The sequence below is a fragment of the Canis lupus genome, chromosome 1 (assembly GCF_003254725.2).
Source record: "Canis lupus dingo isolate Sandy chromosome 1, ASM325472v2, whole genome shotgun sequence".
Taxonomy (NCBI): Eukaryota; Metazoa; Chordata; class Mammalia; order Carnivora; family Canidae; genus Canis; species Canis lupus.
The window spans coordinates 122093809-122112845 of record NC_064243.1 but is presented as its reverse complement, the minus strand read 5'-3'; positions in this window follow the sequence as shown (position 1 = coordinate 122112845).

Here is a 19037-nt window from a genome sequence, read left to right as displayed (position 1 = left end):
CTGGAGGCGGTAAGGCCTGAGGGGACCTGAGGGCTCAGGGCGCGTCTGCAGGAGGGGGCAGCTGCACCCAGGCCGGGGCAGGTGGAGAAGGCGGGGCAGGCCTGTGGGCAGGCCAGGTCCCCAGGGGCTTCGAAGGGGCCCCCCGAGGGGCCGAGCGTTCGGGGATGACGGGGCCGCCGGAGGGGCCGGGACGTGGGCAGGGGTGCGGCCGTCTCTCTGGCTCTACGGGAACCGGACCCTTTCTCCCAACCACGGTCTCAGGGACGGGGGCTGTGAACTTCGTGTGGAAATCATCCAAGGACCTGGGCACAGGGTGGGGGCCCTCGGGGAATGCACAGCCCAGAACTGAGCCAGTTCTGGGGCTCGGGGGATGCTGGCCCAGGGCCCTACCCGCCGCCTGCAGGAGGGGCCGCCTGTCAGGGGAGGGGCGGGAGCAGGCAGGAGGGACGCAGGGGCAGGGCCAGCCAGGGACCCCGGAGGGTGGGAGCCCAGGGACGATGCTGATGCCCCGCCCGAGGGCAGAGGGGGTGCACGGGACCCCCCCCCGCCCTCCTGAGCCGTAGGTAACCCAGGAGAGCAGCTCACAGAAGCTGGGCCCCCAACCGCGTCCTGGGGCCGCAGGGGGAGCAGAGGAGGGGCTGACGGGCTTGAACCGCGCGTCATCCCCGGTGCAGAATCACGGCCGCCCCGTCGAGGGGCACAATGCCTTTATCTTCATCTTTTTTAAAAAAATGTTTAAAGATTTTGTTTATTCATGAGAGACACAGAGAGGGACAGAGACCCAGGCAGAGGGAGAAGCAGGATCCATGCGGGGAGCCGACGCGGGACTCGATCCCGGGACCCCGGGGTCATGCCCTGGGCCCAAGGCAGCTGCTCACCCGCGGAGCCCCCGGGGCCCTGTTGTCTTCGTCCTGCATTGCGAACACCTGCTGTCGCTGCTGGGCATCTGCTTGGGGCGTTCAGGATGCTGGGTCGGATTTAAAAGGAAGGAGTAAAATACGAAGTGAGCAGAGACGACTCGTGGACCCCACCTGGGAAGAAACCCAGACACAAACACGGGACTGAGCCGACGAATGAGAAATAAAAAAAAGAGAAACAAGCGGAGCAGACGCAGGGCCGTGTCCTCCCGAGCCACTGCCCTCCCGGGTCCGAGGGGACAGCGCCCGTGTGCGGGGTGCCCCAGGGGTGCTCTGGGAGCTCTCGGAGGGCCTGGGCTCCTGGGGGCATGTCTCGGGGCCACCCGGACGTGAAGGGCCCACCCAGCTCCCCTCGCGAGGCTCCCGTCCCGCGGTGACCTCTGCGGTCGTCTTGCAGACCTGGAGCTTTTAGGACCGGGGCCCCCGTGCCTGCATTCGCCCCGGGCCCCACGAACTAGGCAGCTGACTCTGAGCGCCCCGAGGGCTCCGACGGCCTCAGCAAGGACACCCCGTCGTGCGACTTTGGAACATTATTTTTTTTAAAGACCGTGTATCCACCGGGAGGCCCGTGCCGCGGAGGAGACTGGACGACAGGGCCCAGGAAGCAGGAGGAGCAGCGCCGGGGACAGCGGGTCGCGACACGCTGGCGGGAAGTGGGCGGTGAAGCCCCGATCCCCAGCTCCTCCAGGAGCACCGTCCTCGGACGCCAGGGCCTCCCTGTGAGTGGGGTCGGGGCTGGGGGGGCCGGGCCGAGGCAGCGGCGGCCCCAGGACGCGGTCACCGTAAGGGGGCAAGTGAGGTGCGGACGCCTGACCTCCTTCCCTCCTGCGACGTGTTTTATTCCCAAACCACTTACTGGCTGCGGAGTCGGACCTCCCGGACCTGCAGGGACCCGTCAGGCCAGGAGGGCGGCTCTGCTCCCAGCATAAGCGTGAGGGACGCCGCCAGGTGCCGTGGGGCACCCAGGGGGTGGGAGGGCGCGGGACACGACCTTGGGGCCCTTCAACGCCCCCCCCGCCCCGTGAGCTCACAAGAGCTGGGCTGGGCCCGCCTGCCGGGGTCACCTCCCCGGTCCCCCACTCGCCTCCACGGCGCCCGTCCCCAAGCACGGCACGTCCACACTCGGCAGGCGACGTTCCCCCTCCACGGGCAGTGTTCACCCCCCCCCCCACCTCGAGCCAGGTGCCCTCGGTTCCCGGTGCCATCGTCCGCCAGTTGTCCTGAGCCACGAGCTCTCTGTGCGCTGTTCCCGTCACGCCGCGGGCCTCCCTGTCCTGCTCTCAGAACGTGTCCCCCCCCGAGCCCGGCCAGGCCCAGCGTCCCCGGGCCCCGGAGCCTCCCGACAGCCCCTAGCTCAGGAGCCACCCCGGGGATGCTCCGGATTGCCCCGGACGCGACCCCAGGCGGAGGTGCTGGTGGAGCGGCCTGAGCGGGAACAGTGGGCGCTGGGGCTCGGCCTCCTGGGCCAGGTGAGACGAGAGTCGGCCTCGGACCCGTCCCAGGAGGACCCGGGGCAGGCGCCTCAGGGGGCAGCTCCCCTCAGCCCCCGGGTCGGGGGACAGCGACAGCCGAGGAGCCCTGGGTGGCTCCGAGAAGCCGCCGGGCACACTCGGGGTGGGGCGGGCACACGCGGGCACCTGCGGCCAGGAGTGTGGGGTACACACTGCCGGGGGCGCCTGGCCTCCTCCCGTGCCGGGTCCCTCCCGCCTGGACTCATGGGGCTGGAACCCGGCCTGGGCCCTCCCTGCGTCTGTGCGACGGAGGAATGAGTCACGCCGCGCTAGTGCCCTCTCCCTCCTGGGCTCTGCCCCTCGGCTGCCTCGCCACACGCTGGCCAGCTGTCTACACTTGCCTTGTGTCTGCCTCTGACCAACCACCACCAGCTTCCCTCATTCTGGAATGTTCCTTCAGTCCACTGCTGCTGTAGTGAACCTCACCTGTGAGAAATAGAGGCCAAAAGTCAATTAGGGGAAGGGGTGGTAGAGACGCCCCAAGCCTGGAGATGAACCCTTAGCTGATCTCCAGCACTTCTGGGCGAGGTCTCAGCCTCCAGGTGAGGTCTCAGCCTCCAGGAGGCCAAGGCGAAGGAAGAAGTGGGCAAGTGATGTGCTCCTCCTGGACGTCGGACGGAGCAAACCAGCTGGTCCAGATTCCTGCCTCCTCCCCGAGGGGGGAGAGCGTCCAGAGGCTGAGGTGCAAGGAGGCGGCGCCGGGTCCCCGTGTGTGCGATCGCTGCCACGCAGGGGGGACAGAGATGATATTTTAGGAGACTGATTATTGCAAAGATGTTGATCAAACTAAGATCCCGGATCATGCCCGGTTGGAAGCATTTGTGCTGGAGCCTCCGCGGCTGCAGGCCGGGACCTCATGCTGCTGGTCGTTGAGCTTAGGAGCGGGGACACTCAATTCCCCTGAAGCCGGGCTGGGAAACTGAGGGTATAAGCAGGACGCGTGTGGGGACTGAGGGGACTGAGGGGATGTGGGAGGTCAGAGACCTCAGAGGGCCGTCACGTCATTCCCAGATGAGTGCAGGGGTAGGTGTCAAGGCTCAGACTTTGCAGAGGGCGGTGGAGCTCTGGGCCTTGGGACCTCCTCTGGGTTTTAGTTTTAATTTCATTTTTTTAAAAGATTTTATTTATTCATGACACACACAGAGAGGCAGAGACCCAGGCAGAGGAGGAAGCAGGCTCCGTGCAGGGAGCCCGACGCAGGACTCGATCCCGGGACCCCGGGGTCACGCCCTGGGCCAAGGGCAGACGCCCCACCGCTGAGCCCCCTGCGCTCCTCTCCCGGGTGATTAATCGGGAACATGACCGAGGGCACGAACCGCTGCTTGTGGGTCGCCGCGGAGTCGAGCGCAGACAGGAGTCGACTGGTCCCTGCGGCCGCAGCCAGGGCTGAGGATCCCCGGTGACCCTGAGCAGCCCCGCGCTCCTACGGGAAACGGGGTGCATCCATGCGGGGCAAACTCTGCAGACCCTGGACTAGAGCTGGTCACCGCGGGTCACCACGTCCTGAGGAGGCCCCGCCCGCCCCCGGCGTCACGCCTCTGTCCCCCTAGCTCAGACCTCGGGGCACAGCCCCATTCACACCCGGCCCGTAGCAGGTGCCCAGCAACCCCTTGCCCAGTGTGAGGGTGGGGTTCTCCGTGCGCCCAAGAGACGCGGGACTGGGGTGCAGGGAGTTTCATCTAAAGAAAGCCAAGGAAGCCTCTTCTTAAGGGGCCTCCCGAGAAGGGGCCCCAGGGAGGGAAACTGAGCCCCAGAGGCCTCCGGATGCACCGACTCCACTGCTCCTTGCAAACACTGTCGTCTGCTCGCCAGGCTGCTCGGCGCAGGCTTCTGGGGTCACAGCGCTTTGGCTTCCTGCCGGGGGTGGATGGGGGGCCCCGCGGTGACACCGCCGCCCGTCTTACCCTCCAGCCCAACGTCCAGGCTCCTCCCTGCAGCCGCTGCTCCCGGCGCTCACACCCGTCGTGGCCACACAGCACGGCGTCCTGATTCATCCTGGGCGGGTATAGACCAACAAGGATCCCACCTCCCATCGGCCCCCTCTCCTCCGGGCGGTGCACACTAGGCTCCCGTGACCGCCGTGAATCACGGGACGATGTGTACGTGCCTCCTGGGCTCTTCAAATCTGCTCTTGCAGCGCCGCAGCGCGAGGCCCGAGGCCCTAACCTCTCTGCTCTGAATGTTAGATTCCAGCCCTGACCACACAGTCTGTCCCCCCCGCCCTCCCCCACCCTCCCTTCCTCACCTCCTCCTCCCCCCTCCTCCTCCCTCCTCCTTCCCCCTCCTCCCCTCCCCCCTCCTCCCCTCCCCCCTCGGCCCCCCTCCTCTGCTCCTCCTCTCCCCCCTCCCCCCCCAGCCATCAGGTCCCAGCACCCAGTGTCGGGGGCCCCGGAGCTGGACGCCCCCGCTCACCTCCCGCCGGCCCGGAGCCCGAGTGCGGAAGCAGACCGAGGCCCACTCCAGAGCCGGCGAAGATGGATAATACTGAGCCCAGGCACACGGAAGGGGCTCGTCACCAAGCTAGCCGCCGACACACCGGGGTGCGGGGTTTCTGCCAATCAGCTGGGTCTCCGGTAGCGAGCGATTTTTCACCAGCTTGTGGGGAATCTCTGCAGCTTAAAAATGCTTCGGGGAAATCGCCTTTACGGTAAAAAGCACCGCGTGTCTGCGGTCGTGTGTGTGCGTGGACGTGTTAGGGCCGCAGACGGGCGCCGTCCTGATACCGGGCTCTGGCCCCGCGGCGACCGCTTAACGTCCAAGGCGACTGTCCAGGCCACGCAACTGCGGGCGGGGGAGAGACACGTGGTTCAGGGTGGCTGATGCGACCACGTCAGACCGGGAACCTGGGAGGTCCCTGCGGGGCCCGATCCCGTGAACCGGGCAGGACGGGAGGCGGAGGAGCTGCACTGGAGCCTTGGGGGGAGTCCTTCCCACCAAGGCTGGGTTTCCATCGCCCGGAGCCTCCGGGGTCTCTTAGGGGCTGTCACCCCCGCGAAGCCAGGCTGTGCCAGGGCCCCCCGCCTGACGCCAGCGCCTCGGGCCTGGGACCTCCGCGTGGGGCTTCGGGGCCTGCAGACGGGCGCCCTGTAACGGAGGGCACAGCGTCGGCCTCCAGGAGAGCCTCCCCGTCCCTCGTGTGGACGTGACTCCCGGGAGCCGAATCGGCCTGTGGGGTGTCCGGACTAGCGGGGGAGTCCAGATGAGAGCCGGCCGTTGGCGACCCCGCACCCCAGACCGACGGCTTGTCCGTAGGCCTGAACCCTGAGGAGCCTCAGGCTGTGCACCGGGAGGAAGGGGGGCCCCCTCGTGTGCTGGAGCACGTTCACACAGCGCAAGGGCCGTGGGGGCCCCGTTGTCTGCACACACTCTGCCGGCATTGGCGGCCTCCTGTGGGAACGAGACCCGGGTCACGGGGGGCCCGGTCACGGGGGGGCCGGCTCTCTGTCCCGTGGAAGTGTCGGGAACAGAGCTCGAGCTACGGCGCTGGCCCCGCACTGAAGGGACGAGGACTGGTTGCGGGTGTCGGGCACCGAGGGAGCGACAGTGGGGCTTCTGGGGTCACCGTGGGGGGGCGGGGGTCAAGGACCCGTGGTGCAGCCTCTGGAAGCATCTGCAGAGACCGGCCTTCCGACACCCGTCCGTCCGACTTGCGGATGTGGGGTGTGGAGCCTGGTGGCCCCGTGCGTGTCCCGTCTTCCTTTGCGGTGCCCACGGCAAGCGACCGAGCGCCTCTGTCCTTTCGTTTTTCACCCATAAGCCAAACAACAGTGACGCTTTCCTTGCTCCGGGGGCTGAGGACAGCAGGAGGGGAGGCGCCGCGCGGCCACCCCGCACGCACCGAGCGTGTCTAGCAGTCGTGGTACTGGGTGGCCCCAGGCGTGCCCCAAGGTCGGGGAGACAGGGATAGAAGGGCTCTCTGTGCGGGAGCCGCTGGCGGCGGGGGACCACGCGCGTCCCTGGGGAACAGGCCCCTCGGCCGCTCTGGCCGCCGGGACCGACCGCGCCCAGCACCACGCACCGCGGACGCCCACACGCGATCTTCCACGCGGGGCGAGCACGTGGCTGTGGAGCGCCAGCATCTCCGACAGGCGCCCCTTAGGGTTTAGGAAGCGCAAGAGAGAAGTTTTGCTCAACGTGATCCAATCCCTCCGAGCGCGCTCGGACGCCCGTTGAAGTCCACGCGGCCGGGGTTTCCCGTTTATCGTCGTTACGACGGGACAGCCCCGCGGAGAAGGGGCCGCGTCCTCACCGCATGCAAATTAGCCAGAGCGCCTTCGGGGGGGGCCCAGGCCTCGTGGACACTTCCCGGGACAAGCCCCCCCCCCCCCCCCCCCGTGTCCAGGAAATCAGGCGCGGCCCGTTGTGCAGACGGCCTCCAGCGATGCCGCGGGGGCTCGGTGCGTGGACTGCGGTCGCGACGGCCCCACGGAGGTCCCGGGGAGCCCATCCTGTGCGAGGTGGCAGGTGGGCGGCTCCGGCTCAGGACAGCGGCCCGGACAGCGGCCTGGTCGCCCCACGGGCTCCGGCCTGGGGTGCGCTGCTGCGGGCGAGCCGCCGATACCCCGGGCCGGGCCCACTGGGGACGCAGATGCTCCGAGCTCTGCAGTAGGACTTACCCGGAGGCCCCCCGAGGCGGAGGCCGGGCCAGCCGTCTGGTTGGACGCAGAGCTGCGGACGGCACTGCCCATCTGTGAGGCCGCATCCCTGGCCACAGACCCGGGACTGGGGAACGGGACCCCCACTCTGATGGAGCAAACCTAGAAGGTGAGCCCAGGACGGGAGGCACCGGGGCCCTGGGGAGACCCCGGGGATGCGACCACTGCAAGGCCCTTCCCCGAGTCTGCAGACAGCGGGCCCAGGCGACCCACGGGACCGGCCCGGAGCTCGTCACCTGCCCAGCAGACCCCGTGGGGTCGAGGCCCTTTGTGGCACGGTGCCCCCCGCTGCCTTTCTCTGCCTCCCTCGCTGCTCTGAGCCGCTGCAGGGCTCCGGCCCCAGGCTCCACCGTGCGGCATTCAGTCCTGCTCCCCGCCCCGCTGCCCCGATCTCCACGGGGGGGGGGGGGGGGGGCGCTGCGCTGTCACCAGGACCTCCGACCCCAGGGATCACAGGAGGTCAGGAGACGAGGGGCGTCCTAGTGTCCGCGTGAGCCCCAAGCCCGTCCCCCAAAGCAAGCTGAGATCCTTACCACTTCCCCCCTGGTCCCGCCTGTGTGCCGTGTGCCGGCGGGCAGGTGCAGTGGGGGGGCGGGGAGGGGGGCTGACGGTCAGGTGGGGGAGGGAGGAGGGAGGAGGTAGGCCACGGAGGAAGGAGGGAGAGGAGGGAGGTCAGGGAGGGAGGAGGGAGGGGGAGGGAGGTCAGGGAGGAAGGAGGGAGAGGAGGGAGGTCGGGGCGGGGAGGTCAGGGAGGGAGGAGGGGGAGGAAGGATGGAGGAGGAGGGAGGGGGAGGAAGGAGGAGGAGAAGGAGGAAGGCCAGGGAGGAAAGAGGAGGAGGAGGGAGGGGGAGGAAGGATGGAGGAGGAGGAGGGAGGCCAGGGAGGGAGGACGGAGAGGAGGAAGGTCAGGGAGGGAGGGGGGAGGTCAGGTGGGGGAGGAAGGAGGAGGAGGAGGTAAGGGGAGGGGGAGGAAGGATGGAGGATGGGGACAAAGGCGGAGGAGGAGGGAGGCCAAGAGGAGGGAGAGGGGGAGGAGGGAGGCCAGGGAGGGAGGAGGGGGAGGAAGAGAGGCGAGGGAGGGAGGCCGACAGAAGGTGCCAAGCCTACTCCAGGAAACCCGTGACGTGACGGTTTCCCCCGTGCTCCCCGCGTGGACCCGAAGGCGCCGGAGCCTGGAGCGGGAGCCGTCGGTCGGGTCGGGTGGGTGGCCGCTCGCCGTGGCCGCTCGCCGTGGGCGCTCCCGCAGGACGTCGCGGGGCTCGGGGGGGAGGGGCGAGGCCTGATGGAGCCGGCGGCCAGAGCTGGGTCCGAGGACGGGGACACCGAAGGGCCTGGTGCCTGGACTCATTCTCGGTGGCGTCGGCCCCAGGCCCCCCGCCCGCAGCTCGACCTCACGCCCGCCAGCCCCCACGGGACCCTCCTTTCCGGGCAGATGAGGAAGGGGCGCAGCCGGCTTCCCGGGGCCCAGCAGCAGGTCTCCCGAGTCCCGTGGGGTCCAGGTTCTGGGCCGGCAACCAGTGGGGCAACATGGAGCCCCGTTGGGGGGCCAGGCACCTCGCGGGTCCTGGGCGGGGAGTCCTGGGGGCGCCGACCCCACCGTCTGCTCCCGTGGGCCCTGCAAGCCCGGGGCCCGGGCTCCTGACGGCGGCTGGGGAGGCATCGCAGGGTGACAGACCTCAGGGAGTGGAGGCGCCAGGGACGGCGACCGGGTCGGCATCGCGGCCTCCGTCCCCCTCCTCCCTCCAGCCCCCCGGGCGCCAGCGGGACCGATGCGCACGTTGCCAAGGGAAGGTCTTGGGAAAGTCAAAGGCCTTCATTATTAACCCCCTGCTGTTTGCCTGGCACGGAAGCCGCCGGCGCCCGACGGGGAGGCCTGGCCCCAACGGGAAAACACGCGTCCTTTGGGCAGATGCCTCCCGTCGTGGCTGCTAAGGGATGGCCCGTCATTGTGGCGGCAGGTGCGGCTCCGGTGGGGGACCCTGCAGCTCCGTGGCACCGGCTGGCACCTTGGGACGTGGCCCGAGCGGCACAGACAGCTCCGCGAGGCAGCGACGGCAGGGCCGGGGCCGGGGCCGGGGCCGGGGGGCGGCACCCCCTTCTCGGGCTCCCGTGTTTCGTCCTAGATGCGGCCAGCGGGCTATGAAAGGAGCGTTTCCAATCCAATCCGGCGTGTCTGTCCCGCACCGCAGGGCCGGGGTCGTCAGCGCCGGGGTGGGCTGCCTCAGCCCCTCACCCGCGTGGGAGGCCCACACCCTGGCTGCCCCCGGGGCCCACATCCCAACGGGAACAGAGCACGGTAAGCCCCTGAGCAGGTAAATAAAAATGTGAGTCAGGGAAAGGGGAGAGCGGCGGGGGCTCCTCCAGACAAGGTGGGCGGGGAGGGCCTCCTTGGGGGTGATGGCAGGGGTGGGGGTAGGGTTGGGGTTGGAGTTGGGGTGAGGGTGAGGGTTAGGGTTGGGGCTGGGGTTAGGAGGGGGGATTAGGGTTAGGGTTAGGGTAGGGTTAGGGTTAGGGTTAGGGTTAGGGGTTAGGGTTAGGGTCAGGGTTAGGGTTAGGGGTGATGAGACAGAGAGGATGGGTAGGAACAGCCTGTGCCCCAGAGAGAGGAAGGTTTGGGTGCAAATGGAATAGTGGGGACAAGGTTTGGTGCAGTCTGGACTAAGAAGGAGCCAGGGCAGTATTGGGGCTGTGAGTGTGAAGGAAGTTGTCTGGGGGCAAGATCAGAGGTTCCCCCGGCCTTGCAGGTCTTTCAGGAGAGGCTGGGATGTCGGCCCTATCAAGTCCCTGCCCCACCCACAGTCCTGCCACCGCTGCTGTGTGGGGTGACATCTTGGCCCCCAAAACTTTAACCTCCCGCCCCTAACACCCCCTTCTGACCTGTATCCTGAGATACGCTTTCCATTTGTCAGAATGAAGGTAAGTCGTATAAAATCTCAGATCCTTATAACAAGGGCGTATGTGGCCAGGAAGGCGGGTTCCCCCCGGCAGCCGCAGACGGGGCCCCACTTCCTGAAATCCTTGGCCACGATTTGGTTGACGATTCCTCGTGCGAAACAGGCTACCCCGGGCGGCCTCGTTGCCTCCCACGCGCCATTTCCCATTTCGTGCTTTGCAGCACGACAGCTCCGTGGGACTCCCCAGCAGCTGCCGTCGTACAAAAAGTAAATGCAAAGTGGACGGTCCCCCGAGGCAGATGTCCGCGGAAATCCGGTTACTGGCAGGGAGGCTGCAGAGGCTCGGCAGCCGGCTCCCTCAGCACATTTGCACGCCGAGCTTCAGGTCCCCTCGACGTGTTCGGGTGCAGCCTTATTGCACTTTATATCGGTGTCTGTGCTGCAGACACAGACCCCAGCGCAGCCGCCCCTGCAAGGTGCCGCGAGCCACTTCAGTGAGGCCTCGGTCTCCTGCAAACAGCTGTTCACTCTGCGTGAGCACCTGACAGGTCGCCACAGAGCAGGGCCCGTCCACAGCCAGACTCCCTGGTAAGAGCGTGGGAAAGGCCCCCGTGGAGAGGGAGACTGTGACGGAAAGCGAGGAGGACTTGCGTCCTTCGAGCGTGTGGATTTGAACCTCAAAGTCCCTTCCTTCTCTGCCCATGTTTCCCACACGGAGAGTGGGGTGTCCGCAGGGCCCCCTGAGGATCCAGCACGAGGATGGAGGGCCCACTGGCTTCAGAGAACGTCCGGCAAGGATGAGCGCCGCCATCCCGACGTCCCCCGAGGCCCGCATCCTTTCCCCCAGCCTGTCCCTTTGCTGATCCTCCCCACGGCCCAGGAACGAGGCCCCCGGGAGGAGGTCACAGGGCTGACGCCGCCCTCCTGAAGCTGGGGCTCCTGGGCCTGCCTGCAGCTCGGGGACCGACTCCCGGGGGACTGTCTCCCCTTCGGCCCTTCCGCTCCCGCCACGTCTGTATATCCCACATCTGCTCCTGAACCGGTTCAGCTCCAGTTATAGCCGCTCCCGGGCCCCATCCCCGCCCGGCCCCGACCCTCTCCGTCCTCCCCGCTTCCCTCCTTCCAGCGCAACCCATGCCTGGGGAGACGCGGAGTCCGTCGCCGGCAGCGGGGTCACCCCGGGGCTCGGGTCGGCCCTCTCCGGGAGGAAGACGATGTCGCCTCGAGACGGACTGAGAACCACTTCTCACGTCTAACGAACGGAACATGGTAGAAACGTTGCTGTAGGGTTGCCGGGGCCTGGTCATAGGGTCAGCTTCTGCCTCGATCTCTCGGCCCGTCCCTCTCTCCCACTTGCCCGAGGGAGGCCGCCGGGTCAGGAGGACACGACCAGGCCCGTGGAGCTGGAGCCTCACGCGAGGAACCAAGGCCGCCCACCGATGCCCAGCGCCCACCAGTCCCGTAAGGAAGGAGCCTCGGGGGCCACACTGGATTCTCGACACACGGAAACTCTGCGGATTATAGCTGTCAGGTGCTGAGGCCGTATTTTTTGGCTGAAATACAGCTTCCCGTACAGTTTTATTAGTTTCAAGTGCACAGTATAGCGATGCCCACGCACGGCCGACACCTACTGCTCTCGGCGCTGAGCCCACGCCCTGCATCCCGTCACCTAATCCCCCGCTGCCTCCACCTCCCCTCCGCAGCCCGCAGTCTGTCCTCTGTATTGAAGAGCCCATTTTTTTGTTTCTTTTTTCCTTTTATCCTTTGTTTTGCTCCTTAAATCCCTCTAGGAGTGAAATCCTGGTGTCCGTCTCTGTCCCACTGGCCCACTTTGCGTGGCATTAGGGTCCCAGCTGCCTCCGGGTCCTCGCAGAGGGCAAGATTTCACTCATTTCAGGGCTGCGTGACAGTGCGCTGTATGGACGCCGCCTCTTCTCGATCCCGGTGGGTGGACACTCGGCTGCTGCCACACTTTGGCTCCTGTAGGTGACGCGGCAATAAACGTGGGGGACGTCAGTCTTCTCAGATGAGTGTTTTCGCTCCCTCTAGGTAAATACTCGGGGTGGAACGACTGGATTGGGGCGGGGGAATTCTTCTCTTAGCTTCTCGAGGAACCCACAGTGGCCGCGGTAGTTTGTGTTCCCACCAGCAGTTCAGGAAGGTCCCTGCTCCTCCGTATCCTCACCAACACTTGCTGTTTCTTGCACTTTTTTACTGCAGCTCTTCTGACGGACGTGAAGCGATAACCCGCTGTGGTTTTAATTTGCATTTCTCCGATGATGAGTGACGTTGAGCATCTTTTCGTGGGCCTGTTGGCCATCCGGATGTCCTCCTTGAAAACACGTCTGTTCAAGGGTCGCTGCCCATTTATTTCATTATTTACATTTTTTATTTATTTATTTATTTTTTTAAATTTTATTTATTTATGATAGTCACAGAGAGAGAGAGAGAGAGAGAGAGAGAGGCAGAGACACAGGCAGAGGGAGAAGCAGGCTCCATGCACCGGGAGCCCAACGTGGGATTCGATCCCGGGTCTCCAGGATCGCGTCCTGGACCAAAGGCAGGCGCCAAACTGCTGCACCACCCAGGGATCCCCTACATTTTTTATTTAAATTCAATTTGCCAACACATAGTATCACACCCGGTGCGCGTCCCATCACGCACCCGCCTCAGTGCCCGTCACCCAGTTACCCTGACCCCCCACCACCCTCCCCTTCCTCAACCCTTTGTTTCCGAGAGTCAGGAGTCTTTCATGCTTTGTCTCTGCCCATTTTTATTTTTTCATTTTTTTAATACTAAATTTATTTTTTATTGGTGTTCGATTTGTCAACATACAGAATAACACCCAGTGCTCATCCCGCCAAGTGCCCCCCTCAGTGCCCGTCACCCATTCACCCCCACCCCCCCGCCTTCCTCCCCTTCCATCACCCCTAGTTCGTTTCCCAGAGTTAGAAGTCTTCATGTTCTGTCTCCCTTTCTGATATTTCCCACACATTTCTTCTCCCTTCCCTTATATTCCCTTTCATTATTATTTATATTCCCCAAATGAATGAGACCATATAATGTTTGTCCTTCTCCGATTGACTTATTTCACTCAGCATCATACCCTCCAGTACTACAAAGCTGTGGTCATCAAGACAGTGTGGTCCTGGCACAAAAACAGACACATAGATCCATGGAACAGAATAGAGAACCCAGAAGTGGACCCTCAACTTTATGGTCAACTAATATTCAATAAAGGAGGAAAGACTATCTATCCATTGGAAGAAAGACAGTCTCTTCAATAGATGGTGCTGGGAACATGGGACAGCCACATGCAGAAGAATGAAACTAGACCACTCTCTTGCACCAGACACAAAGATCAACTCAAAATGGATGAAAGATCTAAATGTGAGACAAGATGCCATCAAAATCCTAGAGGAGAACACAGGCAACACCCTTTTTGAACTCGGCCATAGTAACTTCTTGCAAGATACATCCATGAAGGCAAGAGAAACAAAAGCAAAAATGAACTATTGGGACTTCATCAAGATAAGAAGATTTTGCACAGCAAAGGATACAGTTAACAAAACTAAAAGGCAACCTACAGAAGGGGAGAAGATATTTGCAGATGACGTATCAGATAAAGGGCTGGTGTCCAAGATCTATAAAGAACTTATTAAACTCCGCAGCAAAGAAACAAACAATCCAATCATGAAATGGGCAAAAGACATGAACAGGAATCTCACAGAGGAAGACATAGACATGGCCAACACGCACATGAGAAACTGCTCTGCATCACTTGCCATCAGGGAAATACAAATCAAAACCACAATGAGATCCCACCTCACACCAGTGAGAATGGGGCAAATTAACAAGGGAGGAAACCACGAATGTTGGAGAGGATGTGGAGAAAGGGGAACCCTCTGCACTGTTGGTGGGAATGTGACCTGGTGTCTCTGCCCATTTTTAATCTGATTATTTGTGACTTTATGGTGCCAAGTTGTAGAAGTTCTTTATTTTGGCTATTAACCCCTTCCCAGAGGCATCACTGCCTTCCCATAGGTGGCCTTTTTGTTTTGTTGATGTGCAAAACCTTTTCATTCTGGTGAGTCCCGATCGTTCAATTTTGCCTTTTGTCTCCCTGAGAAGACATATATAGGGAAATGTGTCTACAGCCAATGTCGAAGAAATTGCTGCCTACGGTTTTCTTACAGGATTTCTATGGCTTCGGGCCTCCCGTGTAGGTCTCTACCCCATTCTGAGTTTGTGTGTGTGTGTGTGTGTGTGTGTGTGTGTGTGTGTGTGGTGTAAGAAAGGGGTCCAGTCCCATTCTTTTGCACATGGCTGTCCAGTTTCCCAACACCATTTGTCGAAGGCTTTTTTCCACTGTGTATTCTTGCCTCCTATGTTACAGCGATTTATTTCTGGGCTCACTATTCCATAGCATTGACCTATTTTCCTGCCAGCCCCACACTGTTTTGATTACGACAGCTCAGTAGTATATCTTAAAACCTCGGGTAGGTGATTCCTCTAGCTTTGTTCTCCTTCTCCAGGATGGCTTTGGCTTTTTGGGGTCTCACATAAATTTTACGATTATTTTGTTCTGCATCTATGAAAACTGCCGGTGGTATTTTGGTAGGGGTTGCATTGCACTCACTGATCGCTTTGGGTGGTCTGAATATTTTATTTTATTTTATTTTATTTTATTTTATTTTATTTTATTTTATTTATTTTATTTTATTTTATTTTATTTTATTTATTTTATTTTATTTTATTTATTTTATTTTATTTTATTTCATTTATTTTATTTTATTTTATTTCATTTCATTTATTTTATTTTACTTTATTTTATTTTATTTTATTTTATTTTATTTTATTTTATTTTATTTTATTTTATGTATTTTGGTCTGAACATTTTAACAATGTTGATTCTTCCAATCCACGAGCACGGAATATCTTTCTATTTGCTTGTGCTGTGTTCAATTCTTTGTATCGATGTTGTATGGTTTTCAGAGTACAGGTACTTTCACCTCCTTGGCTAAATTTTTTGCTTGATGTTTTATTATTTTTGGTGCAATTGTAATGGGATTGCTTTCTTAATTTCTCTTTCTGCTGCTTCATTATCAGTATATAGAAATGCAACGAGATTTGTGGATATTAATTTTGTACCCTGTGACTTTACTGAATTCATTCATCAGTGCTGGTGGTTGTTCGGTGGAGTCGTTAGGGTGTTCCACATATAGGATCACACCGTCTGCAAATAGTGGAAGTCTTACTTCTTCCTTGCATGTTTATTGCTGTTTTGAGCCATTGACTTTGGGGTACGTGGTTACACAACCCTGGATGACTATCACAAACCGAATCCCCTAGTGCACTTCAGTTTGTATCACTCACCTGTCTGCACAGAGAAAACAGGAGAGCCCCTCTGTTTATGGCAGAGTTGACTTTAGTAGGATTCTGAGCACAGGAGGCTGAACTGTGTTGCTGCCCTGTGACCTCATGTCTCCCAGCGCGATGATCCAGCTTCGGTCCACAAGGCCCAAGTACATTCATGTATCAAATAGTCTTTTTTTTTAATATATTTATTTATTCACCAAAGAGAGAGGGAGAGAGAGGCAGAGGGACCGGGGCTATGCCCTGAGCCAAGGCAGACGCTCAACCACTGAGCCACCCGGGCGTCCCCATGTATCCATAGTCTTTAGCTGAGCAGAGCCTGCTGGGGCCTGGGCAGCCACCACACACAGGCTTATCCAAGACTCAGGGTTATACCCACTTCGTGAGGAGCACGACAGATCCCAGGGATGCCCCTGTCACCAGGCCCACAAATACCAACACTGAGGCATCCCCGAGCATCTTGATACAAATGAAGTTTCCTCCAGTGCAGGGCCAGGGCCCAAGCTGTGGCTTTGCTCTGAGAACCGCAGCAGGATTGTGCTGGCAGCTAAAGGCTCTTGCTAAAGCAGGCCGCTGGCTTCCCCAAGGCCTGTCCAGGCCAAGGTGTGTGAGGCTGCATCATTCCCTCCTGACACAGGCTCTGGATGCCAAGATCTCGCTGAGCGTGAGAGGGATCACATTCGCGCTGAACCTAGGCCTCTAGCCAAGTGTGCTGGAGGCAGCCCAGCCTCTCGTCCCCACAGACAATGTCAGATCCATCATCTGAGCGCTCAGCATAGGGCCCGGCACTGCCAGGGATGCCTGCCAGCATTCGATGTGCCCTATGAGCCTCCCATTATAAGGGACAGACATTCAGGTCAATCCAGTTTAGCAAACATTGTCTGACCAGCTAATGCCTGTGGGGCGCAGGAGGAGTGGCTAGAGGGAAGAGGAGAGATTGTAGCTCCTGCCTTCCAAGGCACCACTGTCCAGTGAGTGCAGAAATACAGGGTAACCAGGAAAAATATGGATAAGACCCGAGCCGAGGGACCAGCGGCTTCTGCCCTTTGGAGCACCCAACAACTAGGGATGTTGGCAGAGGTTCTCTGGAAGGGCCCACCCTTGGCCTGGGCTCTGAGGATATCATGAAGAAGGACTATGAAGGAAGGCCCATGGCAGATGTCACCATGTGGGAGAGCAGGGCGCGCCCAGCATGTGCGGGCATCGCCCTATCGCGGCAATGACCCCGCAGGTCAGCTCGTGACCCAGTAATGATGTGCAACAAAGAACAACAAGGTGGCAACGGCCAACAACAAGCATTTGCTGCTCGCAGGTTGGCAAGTTGGCTGAAGCACCGCTACCGTGGCCTTTGAGCCAAGTTCTGCTCGCGTGTCTCTCATGCCAGGACGCAGGCTGAAGAAGGAACTGCTACGGAAGGCAGACGCTTCTCAAGGGGCAAAAGGCCAAGCCAAACCACACAACCACATTTAAAGCCTCAGGTCAGTTGTGACCTTACATCTGCTCACATTCCACGGGTTACAGCAAGTCACCTGGCTGAGACCGGGTCAGTGGGACTCTGCTCAGGAAGAGGCATGGCAAGGACGGGCTGGGAAGGGAAAATTGTGAATAAATAATACAATCTTCTGAACGGATGGTGGCCAAGAAGTCACAGATGAGAGTGGAAACACGGACCACAGCTTCATGTGGGAGAGCCTAGCTGGTTGCTCACAAAACCGCTTCTCTTTCCGCCCTGGGCGCAAGAGTAGCCTCCACTTCCCAGGTTCCGGTGCAGCTAACATCTGAATTCCGGCCAACGGAGCACGGGAGAAGGGACTGGCTCCCTCCCAGGCCCAGCCCGTTCAAACCTCCCACACAGCCCTCCAGTCTTTCTTTGTCGGCACAGATCCTGGCCCAACGTGGTGGCAGAGCCACAATGTGGACGGAGCCTGGGTCCCTGCATCACCGCATGGAGGACAGGGCCCGGGAGGGCCGCCTGACCAGGAACTCCCGTGTTGGTTCACGTCAGTAGTTCCGAGTAAGCTTTTATGGTTAAAGCCACAGAGATTTGTTACAGTGATTCATCTACTATTACCCCCTTGTCATTGCTTTGCCTCTTTAGGCTTTAAATTCTCATCTGTAAATAGGGATTCAGAGTTCCTACCTCAAAAGACGTTCCTGAATCAGGCGGGTGTGATCTCAGCAGGGTGGCCCCATCAGCCACAAATTTACAAGAGGCTTTTAGGAGGCTGCAAGTCAGCTACGTGGCACGTCAAGGGGGGAGTCCTCCCGGGGCCTGTCTTCACTGGGCCCCAGGGGTGCAGGGGAACCAGATGTACCAGACTCCACAGGCCCTGCTGGCGGGGTGGTGAGTCCCAGCCCTTTAGGCTGTTGAGGTGCACACCTGCCGTGGAGCCCAGAGCTGCGCATCGGAGGGGCACTGTCTCACCTGGGAGAGACTCCCGTCCTGGAAACAGGGAACCTGGGAAGGGTCTCCCTTGTACAGGACTTGCTGAGCACCTACCACGGGCCAAGCGCAGTGAGGCTGGGACGCAGGCGTTAGCAGCCATCCTCAAGCTCTGGCCATGAGGCTTCCAGGGCTGTCCCAGTGCGGGGACACGGAGGGTGCGGGGGGCACGGGGGGTGTGGGGCCAGGACAGTGAGCAGCAGGCTCCAGAAGCCTGAATGTGCCCAGGCCACACTCCCACACCCCAGGGCTCTGCCTACGTGGGATCACCCCCGGGGGCTGCTGGCCCAGCTTCAGGCCCTGGGCCCCAGATCCTGGCCACCTGCTCCAGCTCGGCTTCTCCAGGCTTGCAAGCAGGACGTGCTAGGTGTACAAGCCCCAGGTGTACAACCCCCAAGTGTAAGAGCCCCAGGTGTACAACAACCCCCCAGATGTATGACCTCTCAGGTGTAGGATCCCCAGTTGTACGAGCCCCAGGTGTTATGACCTCCAGGTATAAGACCCCCCAGATGTACGACTTCCCAGGTGTACGAGCTCCCAGGTGTATGAGCCCCCAGATGTTACAACCCCCAGGTGTACGCCCCCCCAGGTGTTATGACCCCTAGGTTTATGACCCCCCAGGTGTACAGTCCCCCAGGTGTACGACCCCACAGGTGTTATGACCCCTAGGTGTATGACCCCCCAGGTGTACAGTCCCCCAGGTGTATGACCCCCCAGGTATACAACCCCCCAGGTATATGGCCACCCTGTACGACCCCCAGGAATAAATAAATCTTTAAAAAAAAGAAAAGACGCCAGGTTTCTGGGACCCTCGCGGAGCATGAGGGCGGGAGGGGCCGGGGCCACTGACCAGCAGGACTCCCTGCGTTTGTGCGCAGTCCCCGTGGGCCCCGGGTAGAGAAGGGCCTCCGGGCCCGCAACGCCAGGCCCCAGGAAAGGACCCGTGCCCGGGGCACGGGCTGCCTCGCGGTACCCGGCCGCTGGGGACATCCTCTCCTGGGGCCCCCGGGGCAGCACTGGGGCACACTCAGGACCCGGAGAGGGTGATCCTGGGGCACGTGCATGGGGGTTGGGGGGGCAGGGGCACAGCCGTGTGAGGAGCCTCGAGTGCTGCGTCAAGGCCAAGGAAGGGCGGGGACGGGAGGCATGTGCGTGCAGGAAAGCTCTGCTGAGAATATTCTGGGTGGAAAGGGAGACTGGGGAGTCGCTTACCCTCTGTTTCTAAGCCTGCGTTTCCACTT